This window comes from Sturnira hondurensis, unplaced genomic scaffold, assembly GCF_014824575.4.
Source record: "Sturnira hondurensis isolate 20B ecotype Veracruz unplaced genomic scaffold, ASM1482457v3 Scaffold0007406, whole genome shotgun sequence".
NCBI lineage: Eukaryota > Metazoa > Chordata > Mammalia > Chiroptera > Phyllostomidae > Sturnira > Sturnira hondurensis.
The window spans coordinates 10,360,892-10,375,615 of NW_028080037.1; positions in this window are offsets into that span (position 1 = coordinate 10,360,892).

Genomic DNA, 14,724 nt, shown 5'->3' on the forward strand with positions numbered 1-14,724 from the left:
GATGATGGCAAGACATTTGCAATGTCAAGTGCAAACATTTGCAGCATGTTTCAAGTTGTCTGACAGAGCTGAATCCGTGCGTTTATTCCCTTTTACTTTCACGAGCTGTAGCGTCACCTCAAGCTTCAGCAGCTCCCCCCTTATCACAGACACAAACCCAGGGACCTGCTGGCCTTTTTTCGCCTGGCTCCCACTTTCACTAAAAGTGAAAAGTTCCCCTCCCTTGCTTGTATCTGCCATGGGTCGAGTAGACCTCAGTCTCACTTTCTACTCCCGCAGACTCTGAGAACGGGCTTAGAGGCCAATTCTAGGTACATGAGCACCTTCCCCATCCCAGTCTCGGGAATAAACTGGCTGTGTTTCTGGAATGTGCTTCTTCCCAACTCCCTCTCTCTCCTTCTAGCAAATCTCAGGCAAGATCTTTGATTTTCCTGGATGCCACCTGGAAATGCCACCCCTTGTATTTCTTTTCTGTCAAACGTTAACCCTTTCACAGGGATGGTCCCTGCTTAGTGATCGCCCTGCCTACCAGACATGCTCCCCCAGTGTTTCACGGGGTGCCAGGCAGACCACTGGAGGTCCACAAGGGGATTTTTATGTTGTTTGTGACACGTTAAACGCCACAGAATCGCGAAGAACATTTCCCCTTTTCTACTCTCTCTCAGCCCCGATGACAGGAAGGAGACAGTCTGTGTGCTGTTTGTGGTTCCTTAACCCCCTTCTGACTCGTTGGCTCTTGTCCTGTCTCAATAAAGAAAAAAAATGAGCAGGCCTCAGGTTCAAAAGCTACTGTCCAGACTGAATTTAATACATCGCTTTGTTGTTATTGTATTTCTCTATCATTCTCCTTCCATTTATGGTTTCTTCTTAGGATGTGATATATCATTTCGGTTCAAATCAGCTGACTTAAGAAAAAGTAAGTGGGCTCTTTAAAAATACATCAAGTGATTCAACACAACAGGTGATATGTGTATATATGGCAAAAGTAAGTTCAAGAACTAATATTAGAAATAGTGAATGATGAACTTGCCTGAGGCGGCTGATTCTAAGGGAATGAACGTGGGTTTGAGAGTCAAAACGCTGACTCTGCAGACTGATGACAGGCAGGTGTCTCAGCCTCTCCGTGAAGTTTTTTTGTCCAGAAAACAAGGGGAACGACATCAACCTGCGTACCTGGAGGCTGTTAGGAGAGTTCATTGCCATCACAGATGTGAAGGCCCCGGGGAGGCAGGTTCCCAGCACTACATAAACGCACACAGCACTGTTCTTAGATAACTCTGAATCTCAGACATTGTTAAAACTCCTGGGCCCTTGCAAAAAATAAACGCTGATGGACAGCACATTCCACCCGTCGCTTCAGCCAGTAGTCCCTCGGGAGCCGGCACAGCCCAGGGTGCAGGGGCGGGGACGTTGCACCGGGCCGTGAATCCTCCGCGTGCGGACGTCCTGGTGCCATTCCGGTGCACTGGAGCCTCGTTTCTGCTCCCCACGCCTCGGCTTTTGTACACGTCTGGCTCCCTGATCTTTTACCCAAATCAAATGCAAAGTGTTGCCAAGTGGCAGAATAAAAATGGTTTTAAGTAGGCCTGTTTACCACAGTGTGCAAACTGCACTTTCTGGCGGAAGAACCTTCTAGAGACTCCCCAAACCAAAGTGGGCTCATGGATGCCAGCTGAAGCCAGAGGTTGGGGCCAGAGAGGTATCAATGCAGAACTAACTCACTGCCCAAAATGCCCTTCTCGGAGGCAGTGAAAACGTAGGCCCCCACTAAAGTCACTCAGTGAGATCATGGCAATCGAGCCGGGGTCTGGTGTGTTTGCTGGGCCCCAGGCCTGGCAGAGAGCTTTCATACTGACACAAAGGTGGGGACAGGCCTCCCTGCAGGGCTGAGATGGCCCCGGCTCCACCCCGAAAGCACAGTCGGAAAAAGGATTGCATCAGCCAAGAGACCCTTTCAGCAGTCAATGACAAAAAAAGAAAGAAAAAAATGGCTAGAGCAAAAAAGTAGAGTTTACTGGCTCATACCACTGAAAATTCTGGGGAGAGCTTCAGGTGTGGCTGGATCCTGGTGCTCAGTCATTATTAAGAACATCTCCCTATCTGTTTCTAAGCTTTGACTTCCTGAGTTCATTTTGGTTTCCTAGGGGCCGATGGCTAGAAGCAGCTTCTGGCTTCATCCTCCCAGCTCAGCTATGCACATAGAAGGGTCTCTTCCCTAATATTCAGTAGCTGCAGGGGACAAAAGGGTTCGGTTTGAAATAATGAAATAGTGCACCATTGACTCTGAACTGGAAGCCGCCTATCGGAGTGGACCCCAGCCATTCACTAACAGGTGTGGGCACCCTTCCCATGCAAACTGCTGCAGTGTCGGGGGAAGTGGGGTGGGGAGTAGTGCCCTCTTTAGCCAGGCCTGGGGCACAATTCCGCCCGTGGAGCACAGGGTGAGGTCAGCTCCACCCAAATTTATGGATTGAGGGTGTGGGAAGGGTGGTTTCCCAAAGGAAAAACCAAAGTGCTTTTACCAGAAGAAGGAGGGACGGATGCTGAGCAGAACCACGGTCCGTATGACGCTGGCTGCTTCTTCCCAGACCTGCCACGGCAGGACAAAAGCAGCCTAATAGCTTTCCAAACAATTTCCCCATTCCATCACCACCCTCGCCCATTTCCGCATTCGATCATTATTTGCAGAGCACCTGTTCAGCCACAGAAATTGGGCTAGGCTTTGGGAGAGGACAAAGTGACAAAGAGAGACCCCTGGCGAGGGTTCTCTGTCTCAAAAGGGAAAAGGTAGGGGCACAAGGAGAAGGAGACTTGAGAGTGCTGAGACAGGGGCACCACCAGTGTGTCCTGCAGTCCCTTTGCAGGAGGGAGCATTGGCTGATTCCCAGAACAGAGGCCTCGAGGAGCAAATGGCCCTGTCCCACCGCTCTGCGCACTGCTGAGGATGATAACAGCCACTGCCTGTGAATGGCGCCCTGTCTCTGCCCACGAGTTATGGGCAGAAGCAGATGCAGACACGGAATCGCCGGCCTCAGCTCCTGTCTCAGCAAATTATCTCTGGCCTCCACCAGGACAGCTGCACTCAGCAAAACAGCATTATGCATGTATCTTGATACGTAACCCTAGACCCAGGCTTCTAAATATAAGATGCTGTTTTGGGGCCAATGACTACAAAAAAAAAAAAAAAAAAGAGGAAGAAGAAGAAGAAATTATTCTAAGACAGCATCCACACTAGCCCTTCAAAAATACTCACAGATATTGAATATTTGAGCCTGGGGAGTTACCCTATTATAATAGGTCCCTAAACCAAGACATTTTGAATTGAGGTTTTGACAAATACAAAGAGAGGCGCAAGGACTACCCAAGCGTCACCCATCATCTCTGGAGAAGCCACAGAAAGAAAGAATCCCCTTCCCAATAGAGACTGATTGATTATTGGTTCCAAAAGAGATTATTTAGCAGGGGCCAGGAGAGAGAAGGACAAAGTCTCCCTTGTGCTTTGTGCCGGGCATCTGAGTGTCTGTCACCTGAGCACGGGATCCAGAGCTCGGATGTGCAGCCAGATCGAATCTGGGACCACAGTGACAGTCCCCTCACCATGCTCATCCCCTTGCAGTCCCCGAAACACTTCTCGCTCGCATGCTGGCTCACCGCGGCGTTCTGGCGTTTAGTTTTCCGGAGCTGTCTGCCCTGGCACGGCCACCCCACTGTTGACTGGCCAGGTGGCATGGAATCCCATGCATGGGGACTGGCTGTGCTTCCCACTGAGTAAACGGACAGGAACCCGAGAAAGGCCAAGTCCTGCCTCTGCAGAGGTAACAACAAGTGGCCTGCCGAGAGCAGCATGAAAGAGGACCCCACGCAGAGGGCAACAGCTTGTAGGGAAGGTAAATAAACACAGGGCCCGGCAGAGGTCGGGCCTGCCTGAGTGTGGTCAGTAGGGTGCATGAATGCCTCCCGCAAGACGGACAGCGATTTGCACGTGTCACCTAAAATGTCACATGGCGTGCCTGAGTGTGACATGACTATATTATAGAATGACATGCTTATGATTTTGTAATAAAAGACTTTGTAAGGAAAATGTGTGCTGGGCCCTGTATACCCTGAGCCTAGGCCAAAGCTCATCTTACGCAGTCACGGCAGCCTTCTCCTAGGTCTCCCTGCAGATTAGCTCCCAACTGATGCTGTTAACGAGTCCCGCAAACTTAGTGACTTGAAAACAGCCCACATTTATTATCTTGATCCACAGAGTTTAGGGGGTCGGAAGTCTGAAATGGCTTCCGCTGGGCCAATGTCAAGGTTCCAGCAGCACGGCATTCCGTGCCTAGGGAGGCCCTAAGGGAGAACCTGTACTCGGGCCTTTTCCGGCCTCTAGAGCCACCCACGTTCCTCGGCTCCTGGCCTCCTCTCATCTCCAAGGTCAGCCACGGCCGCTGGACTCTTTCCCACCTCCGATCTGTCTGGTGCTGACTCTGGTCTCCCTCTTGCTCATGGAAGGACCCTTGTGATTGCACTCCTGCCACCCCCACCCCAATCTCGGCAGGATAATAATACTCTATCTTAAAGGCAGCTGCTAACAACCTTCATCCCATCTGCTGCCTTAGTCCCACCCTCGCCTTGTAACCTAACATAGTCACAGGCTCCAGGGAGTAATAGGGGGTGTCTCTGAGGGCTCGCCATTCCGCCCCCCACCCGCTGCCCGCACGGCCATCCCCCTGCAGCACAGGCACAGCCCTGCTGACCTCCCGACCAAGATGGCGCCGGGTCGTTTCTCTGCTGAAACCTGACCCACCCACCCAGTGGCCTCCCAGGCAATGAAAGCCCAAACGTCTGACCATGGCCCACTAAGCCCCCTCGACATGATCAGACCTCTGGTGCCTCTCACAGCTCATCTCCTACCACTGCCCCCTCCCCACTCTCCTGTAGCCACACACTGGCCTTCCCTCTGGCCCGCAGACATGCCAAGATCACTCCTGCCTCAGGGCCTTTGTACCTGCTGTCTCCTCTGCCCAGAACACTGTTTCCCGGATTTTCACACGGCTGGCTCTTCCTCTTCCTCCAGGTCTCCGCTTCTCCTCCAAGGCAGCTGCCCCACCCCCAGGCGCGAACCCTCCCATCACCCTATTCCATTTCCTCTGCGCCTGGAAAAGAACGTAGAAAAGAACGTAGCACGTGGCGGGTGCTCTCTCTATTCTTGAATGAGTAAAAGGCTCCTGTCCCATAGCCCCTCCCCCGCAGCTAATGTCCACTCCTTTGCCTTCGATTAAATGCCTCTCCTTCAAGGACGCCCCCTCGGACGTGCCAAGTCCTCCAGAGTGTCAGGGTCTCCTTTCTGCGCGCTCACACGGCTCTGCAGTTCCCTTCCAAGTGTGCCACAATGGCCGGGCGAAACGGTAATGGGCCGTGTGATGACCCTCTCACGTCCGTCTCCCCCAGCTCACTGGCAGCCCCTCCGAAAGCGGGAACCAGGTTCACGCCCCTGTGCACGGCCGGTGCCTGGCGCACGCAAGGCTCTCCGTGATTACTTGTCGAATATAAGAATGAATAAACATACTAACTAATGAGGGAGCAAAAGCAGGGAGAGATGGAAAAAGAGAACAGAACCAAATATTACCGCATCACCTTGGCCTTGCTTATTTCATTGCTTCCTGGTAGCTGTAAACCTTATTTTGGAAGGAAGATGTGATGAACCAAGGACTTAGTTCAAAGTCCTGTTCCAGAACCCTCTCACTTATTTTTGTATCACTTATCACGATGGTTTAGAAAAAGGAGACTATGAAAGTACATGAACACCGGGAAGTTATTTCAGGAAGATATGAACCCAAATGAACCCCAACTTGTGTAGGTGGCCTTTCCCCACGGCTGCCTTCGGGGCTGGACGGCCCCCTAGTGGACGCGACGGAGAAAGGCAACGTTAGGGCGTCTTTGGAAAATGGCACATGGCTTCGCCCTTTATAATAATAATAATAACCCTTTGTGTTTGTGTGGCGGGATCCAGAAACAAGCTGAGGGAAATCACAGAACTTCGGTAGAGAAGACAAGCAACAGCTTCCGGAGTAACTGTCATACAGCAAAAACAGAAATGGAGACCATGCTTTTTAAAGATCACACTGTGGCCAGTACTGTTCTTAGCCCTTGAGTCCTTGAATCTTTGTAAGAACCAACGGATGAAGCTGCTCCTCACTGCCCACTTTTGACGCACGAGGAAACTGAGGCACGGGAAGGTTAGACCCAAAGGCTGTAACTGGAAAGTGGGCGAGGGGGTAGGCTGGCCCCAGGCCCTCGACCCCCCACCGGGCGACACTTCCCCGTAGTCCCTAGTTCAAAGCACTCCAGTACAGTCGACTGCCTTTGAACCAGGTTTTTGGCTGATTTCCAGGGTAATTTTCGGAATAGCTCACTCTAAGACTCAGTTCTGGCCTTAACATCCTCAAAAGAAATGCAGGTACAATGATTCACATCTCTGTTCTTTAGAAGCAGCCAAGGTAGGTGAGACAGTAACGTTCTCAGTTGGCTATGGGAGACAGAGCCTGGCTCAGTGGGGCTTTTTCTCAAGTTTCTATGCCCCGGAATTCTAGACTTAGCTATTGTGCTCCCCAAAAGTTGCTTAGTCGTTTTTTTTTAAAGTAGGTAACTATAAAAATAAAATTGTGGCAAACTTCATGCTCGCTCTCTGCTGAAGATTGTGCTGAGCCCTTAAAATGTACTTTCACCCAGTTGTCAGTAACAACCCCAGATATAAACACTGTAAGTGTTTACAGATGGATGTTGATCCATCTTTTCCTCTGAGGAGACTGAGGCACAGAGAAGTTCAATTACTCATTCAAGGTCACCCAGCTACACAGAGTTAAGATTTTTTGAGCCCTGGCACTTTGATTCTGCAATCCATGGCCTTAGTCGCTATATTCGACAAACTCCCATAAATCATGGACTGACCTTCACAATTCAGTTCCTAACTAGGAATAACTAACAATGCTACTTTTTACCACAAAAAAAAAAAAAAGCAGAATGAAATGACCTAACTTTCTTTCCCATTTTCCCTCATTCATTGCAAGCCTGACATAAATTCGTGTGGGCTAAACTTTGGGGGGCAGATTTGCACTCATTACAACACATTTTCTGTTTGGAATCTTGGCAGACATTTAAGGTCTCATCTCAACATCTAAAACTTCTTTTCTACGTACCATCACTGATATCCACGGAAGAAAAATACTGCATTCCTGTTGTTTAAGAATATAAGCTAATCTGAGTGTGTGATTTCGAAAGCTCCTGGTTGTAAGGGACAGAAAATCCAACTGACATAAAGAGTAAGAGAAGTTACTGGTTCTCATGCGGGAAATCTCAGGTAGAGGACAAACTCTGAGATGGATTTGCTCCAACGGATCATGAAGTCAGCGGTCTGCGGCTTGTTTCTCGTGGGTTCTCTCAGTTCTGTTCTCCTTTGTGTATAATTCTTTGTTCTCAAACTGCTTTCCTCGCACAAGGAAGAGGAGCATTTAGCATTTTTTAAAGAAATATTGACTGAAATCTTTCTCAAGTTTTATTACAAATATCAGCCCACATATCGAAGAAGCTCAAAAAAACCCTAATCCAGATAAAATCACAGGGAAACATTCCTACACGAACTGCTAGAAACCAAAGATAAAGAAAAAATATATATATATACAAAAAGCAGCCACAGGGGGGGAAAGATACATTACCTTTATGGAAACAAGGGTAAAAGTAATTCACTTCTCATCAGAAACAATGGAATACAGAATACAGGGGAATGACAACCTTAAGAGGCTAAAAGAAAAAAATATTGTCAAGCTCCAGTGAAAACAGCCTTCAAAACCGGAAGTGGAATAGAACATCTTCAGCTAAACAGAAGTTTGGGGGGCGGGGAGTTTCCTGCAGATCTGAAGCCCAAGAGACGCTACACGAAGTCGCCCGGAATGAAGGGACAGGAAGCCAGACAGGAACTGGAATCCGTAAGGAAAGCCAGCGCTGGAACCGTGAAGCATGTGAACCAGTAAAGAGACTGTAATCCTCTCCAAAATCTCAACAAGACTATTCGCAGAAACTGGTATGCTGAGCCTCCAATGTACAGGCCACGGCAAAACCTGGAACAGCTCAAACCATTTTGAAAGAGAAGAGAGAAGTTCTAGGGCTCACACTGCCGGCTTTCGAGACTTCACCAGAAAGCCACAGTTACCGAGAAAGGGTGATGCAATAGGACAGGCACGCAGAGGGATGATGGAGCAGGACGGAGTCCAAAACCAGACCGACACATTGTTGACGAAGGTGTGAAAGAAATTCAACAAGGAGAGAATAGTGTTTCCAACAGACGATGCTGGAAAAATTGGGCATCCAGGTGACCAAAAAATAAACCCAACCCATACCTTAGGCCATATGTATAATGGGCTGAAAATGGGTCACAGATTTAAATGCAAACCCTAAAATGATCAAACTTCTAGAGAAAATATAGGAGGATAAGAAGAAACTACAACACGTGTGCATCATTGGAGGGAATTTAAGCTGGTGCAGCCATTATGAGAACTTTATAAAATTGTGGTAGTTTCTCGAAAAAGTTACACACAGCATCACCCTCTGAGCCAGGAATTCCGGTTCTGGGTACACCTCGAAAAGGGAAAGCAGCACTGGACCAGGTGCTAGCACAACCGTGGGCACAGCGCCATTATTTACAACGACCACAAGGTGGAAGCAACCCAAGTGCCCATCGATGGACAAATGAGCAAACTGAATGTAGTGCCTACACACGATGGTATATTATGTTCGGCTTTAAAAAGGAAAGAAGTTCTGAGACACACTTCCACACGCGTGAGCCTTGAGGACATTATGCGAAGTGGCAGAAGCCAGACCCAGAAGGAACAGATACCACAATTCCACTCACACGAGGTACTGAGAGTGGTCACACTCACGGAGACAGAATGTGGCATAGCACTTTCCAGGGGCTTCACGAGGCACAGGAAGTTATCATTTAACGGGTATAATGTTTCAGTTTTTCCAGATGGAAACAGTTCTTGAGATGGATGGTGGAGGCAGCACAGTGTGAATGTGTTTAATGCCACAGAACTGGACACTTAAAAGTAGTTAAAACAGGCCTTGGCCCATGTGGCTCAGTTGGTCAGGGCACAGACCTAGGTTGTGGGTTCGATGCCCAGTCCAGGTGCATCCGATCTAATCGATGTTTCCCTCTCCCCCCTTCCTCTCTCTCTCTAAGAAAAACAACAAAAAAGTTATTTGGGTGAGGATTTAAAAAATTGGTTAAAATGGTAAATTTGATGTTATGTAGATGTCCTGTTTGTGCATACAGTTTTATTTTTATTTTCTATACTTTATGATGCTTTGATATCTTGGCACCTCTGGGAGGGGGAGAGATGCCCCTCCCAAGGGTAACTGACTTCTAGTGATATAGTAAATGACTTGTCTGGAATATGCAGGCCAACCAATGCAGAACCCCCTACTCTGAACTATCTCTTTTCTCTGGCCTTTACACTCCAGGAGGCAAAACCCTTCGATCCTAATCATCCCAGGGCCAGGGACCAGACGACCAGAGGCCACCCCCATGGGCCAGAGCCCACCACATAATCGACTGTCCAATCCTAAATGCCGAGCTTGCCTTGCTCGCTCTCTTTCTCAGAAACCGCAATAAGGGCGTTTAGAACGTGCTTGCCCCTTACTCTCTCCACCTGCGACCAATTCAGGGTTCTCCCTTGTGGCCCGAGGTCCCCCAACCCTCTGGGAACTGAGAGCAATAAACTATCTTTTCAGAGGCCATGGTCTCCTGATCTGCTGGCCTTACCATTCATGCATACAACCAAAATCCCGGGTATATTTCACAACAGTATATTGTAGCCCAGTCATTAAAAGATAACCAATTTCTAAACAGCATTGAGAAAAGAGAGATGTAAGTCAAATATGGTACATCTGTGCTACAGCAGTTTAACAACATAGTTTCAAGTGCAGACCCAGATGCCCTGGTTCAGTAGCCTAGTTGGTTAAAGTGTCATAGCGACATGCCAAAGTTGTGGGTTCAATCCCCGGTCAGGGCACACACATGGATCAACCAATGGACGCATCAATAAGTAGAATAACAAGTCTCTCCCTCCCTGCCACCCACTTCCTCCCTGTGAAAAAAAGGAAAAAAAAATGAGTGTGGACTCAGGAGTCAAATGTCAGCATCTAAATGCTAACTCCACCATTTACTAACGATGCCTTAGTTTTCTCACACGAAAAGTGGGGATAATAACAGAGTGCACCTCTTAGGGCTTCATGGGATTAAATGGATTCAAACAAGGGGAGGTGCTTAGGACAGTGCCAGGTATACAGTAAGCACTCTATAAATGTTAACACTGTTATGAACTCTGCAGCCATTGAAAAAATGAGGGAGATCTGTATGTGCTGACATGGAAATATATACAAAGGGGGGTCCCAGCTGTGTCAATTTCTTAAAGGAGAGAGATATGAGCAAGTACTTTTTCTGGGAAAAGTTATACAACTATACCAAACTATGTCCCCCCAAAATAAGAAACTCTCAACAGTTTATTTTGGGAGAAATAGGGATTTGGATAAGATGTGAGGGAGACTTAGTTTTTTTTATTAATACCTCTTATATAACTTGAAGTTTTTTACCACGTGTATGCATATCTGAAATCACAGACATTTCCAATTTTTGGACAATGGAGTACTTTCCATTGCTCTTTATTGCCACCTAGGGGTTGCTGAGGGCATTGCCTGCTGTGATCATTATCTTGGGTGTTAACCTTCACTCTTTAATAAATGACCCCACTTTCCTAATTTAGTATCTTACACCAAGCAATGCATGACCTCCAACTTTCAAATTTAATGAGTTTGGTAATAATCAGAAACATAGATTCCTAATGATAAAAGTCTATGGATGTTAAAACAAAATAAAAAACAAAAAATACCTAGTTTGATCTCCACTGAGTGATCAATCTTTCCAGCTTTTATACTTATAATACAGTGTTGATCAGCCTGACCTGTTGGCCTGCCCCAAATAATCTCACCTCACCCCTCACCCACTGACCTGTCTGCATGCCTACATTTTTAAATCAGTTTAGCTGCCTGCCTTTGAATATTGGTTCCATGACAGCCCAGCTGTGTGCCCTTGAGCAAGTCACTTCACCTCTCTGAGCTTCAGTTTCTTCATCTATACAAGTGATAACAGTAGGAGATCCCTCACAGGAATTACAAGTTGATATTGTAATTGGCATTGTACATTGGCATTAAACACAATGCCAGGCGCGTAACAGGGCTCAATAAACGAGTTTCACTGTTAACACCTACAGTCTTCAAACCTCGACTTACTGCCGCTTCCTCCAAGAAGCCTTCCCAGACCTCCTGACTCAGTCATGTCCCTCTCACTAGGTCACATTTTGTCCTCCCAGCACGTATCACAGATGACTGTTGGATGGGTGTTTGTATAACGCACACTTTTTTGCCCATATTTTTTAGGGAAAAATAAGGATGTGCATTATACATGGGTATAATGATTACATATCACGGGTGTAATAATCCTGTGTATAGGGGTTATTACACGAAACCTTGAGTGCGCATTATACACAGCAAAATATGGTATCTCTTCCCGCCCTGATCATAAGCACTAGGAGCACGAGCGTGGGCCTGGCTTTGTCCATGGTTCGATCCCCAGGTCTGACACAGCCCCTGCGGAGAGCAGTACTGCCACACATATTTACTGATAAAGAAATGAGTTAGACAAGAATTCAAAACATGAGGAGAGGCTTAGGAACCTCCAGGACATCTTTAAACATTCCAACATCTGAATTACAGGGGTACCAGAAGGGGAAAAGAAACAGCCACGAGTGGAACACTTATTTGAACAAATAATAAAGGAAAACTTCCCCAGTCTGGCAAAGGAAACAGACTTCCAGGGAATCCAGGAAGCTCAGAGAGTCCCAAAGAAGTTGGACCCAAGAAGGAACACACCAAGGCACATCATAATATCATTAGCCAAGATGAAAATGAAGGAGAGAATCCTAGAAGCAGCAAGAGATAAGGGGACAGTCACCTACAAAGGACTTCCCATCAGACTGTCAGCGGATTTCTCAGAAGAGACCTTGCAGGCAAGAAGGGGCTGGAAAGAAGTATTCCAAGTCATGAAATCCAAAGACCTACATCCAAGACTGCTGTATCCAGCAAAGCTTTCATTTAGAATGGAAGGGCAGATAAAGTACTTCTCAGATAAGATCAAATTCAAGGAGTTCATCATCACCAAGCCCTTATTATATGAAATGTTACAGGGACTTATCTAAGAAAAAGAAGATAAAAAATATTAACAGTGAAAGGACAGCAAACTCACAGTTATTAAAAACCACACCTAAAACAAAAGCAAACTAAGAGGACAACTAGATCAGGAGTGGAACCATAGAAATGAAGAACACATGGAGGGTTAGCAACAGGGGAGTGGGGGGAGGAGAGGAGGGGAAAAGGTACAGAGAATAAGTAGCATAGACAGTAGGTAGAAAATAGATAGTGGGGAGGACAAGAATAGTATGGGAAATATAGAATCTAAAGAACTTGAAACACATGGTCATAAACTAAAGGGGGGAATGGTAGGGGAGGGGGTGTGCAGGATGGAGGGGAATGAAGGGGGGAATAGAAGAACTGTAATGAAATAATCAACAACATATTTTTTTTAAAAAGAAATGAGTTAGAAAATGGAAGCCCTCTCAAAAGTGAAACGTTAATGAGGGCAAGTGTCATGAACCCAGGTTCTGATGGACTGGGTGACATGAAGACAGTGTGTATAAAATGAATTGGGAAAATGGATAAACTATACACCCCTACCATTTGTCCTGAGACCAGCCCCCGGTTTTATTATTATTTTTAAGTCAAGGCCAGGGCCCCTGCTAGTCCTTCTTCTATATGTATGCAAATTAGGAAAAGGCACTCGTTCCTTCAGGTAGGTGGCATCTCAAGACCTACTTGCCTCCTCAGGTCGGTACTGCCATGCAGGGCACTCTGCACAACCCCAGTTACTGGGCTGTCTCGTTGGTTGAAAACCTTAGAAAGCACCCACAGGTTACCACTTATCTTCCCTGAGCCAGAGCAGAAGTCTTGAGACTCTCTTCATGCATGAAAGCATCTGCCCAGCTCAGATTAGGGGTCCACTCCTCATGTGTTCTTCCTTATCTCTCAAGCTGTTTTGGAGAGAACCCAGAGTTCAATACCTTCATGTCCAAGGCTTCCCCACTGACCACTGCAAGCAAGAACAGCTCAAAGAATGTATACTGGGTTATCTGCTGGCCTAGCTTGAGTCCCTTCTGGGCCCCTGTAGAACCCTTGCCTACCTGCATTACTGCCTTTCTGGGACTGTTTCCACTTCTACTCATGGGGGCTGGAACCATGTCTTAGTTATTTTGTCTTTCAAAAAAAAATTTTTTAATTACAAAAATAACCTTGAGGTAGAAAATTTTTCAAACAATAAACTAAAGAATGAAACTCCTCTTTCTGCCTGCTTATTTTTCCAATCCCATTCCTATTCCCAGAGGGGGCCACTATTAATAGAGTGTTGTCTATCTTTCCAGAACTTACCATTTGCAAAGATAATGATGCCAGTACAAGTGGTGATGTTCAGTCAATGTTTGCTAAGAGTCAGGTGCTATCACTAGGCACGTTTTGTGCTCAATTAATTCACAAAACAAGCTAATAAGGTGAGTGCTCTTTTTGTGCCCTGTTTCACAAAAGAGAGAACCAAGGTAACAGTCACTAAGTGGTAAAGCCAGAATTTGAACGCAGGCAGGCTGACGTCAGAGCCCATTCCCTTAACCTCTCCTGCTCTGCCCCTCGCTTCTGGGATTTGGAACGTCCTGGACATGTCTTCATTGTCACCCGTGTGCTTCTCTTCCCTCCTTTTTAAAGACTGCTCAGTGTTCCATAAAATGAATATATTTAATTCATTTGGTCATTCTCCTACTGACAAACATTTTAGGATTTTGCAGTTTTTCATCTCCTTATTGCAACAAATCTCAGATTCGGCTGACTATATCAGGCACCCAGTCTCAGGGAGATTAACATGCACATCTCAGAATTAATATATTATGGCATTAGAGACAATACTGCAATAAACACCCTTGCATACAAGTTTTCATGTGTGTATTTCTGTAGAAGTTTCCCAGAAGCAAAACTGTGCACCAAAATGAAGGTGCTTAATTTTTTTTAAGGTGCCAAATTCCCCTCAGGGAGACCGTAGTCACCGTGTCTCCCATTTGCTTATCACAACATATGGCACTTTGCAGGCGCTGAATAAAGGTTTGTTCAGTGGACAAAGAGCATAACCAGGCCCAACAAGGGCAACGTATTTTGAGATAACTCACACGCAAAATACACACATACACAAAGAAATACACACATACCCAAGAAAACTATGGCAGGGCCTGACAGTGAGAATATTATTGTACTATGACATGTATCCACACTTCTTGCCAAAGTGCTGGCCACAGTAAATGACAAGCGTTAATAAATGCATTTTATGCAGAGTGTCTCCAAAGGGATTGAAAAATTATCTAGCAAAAGGCTGAGCACTCCATCCTTTTTTTAAATACAAAAATAACTCCATGTTACAACTCCCCAGATATTAGATGTGAGAAGTTTCCAGAAATCTTATAGTACGTATTAAATGCACACTGCACTCCAGAGCTTCGAGGAATCATAATTTCTGGGGACTCGGGCCCAAGAATC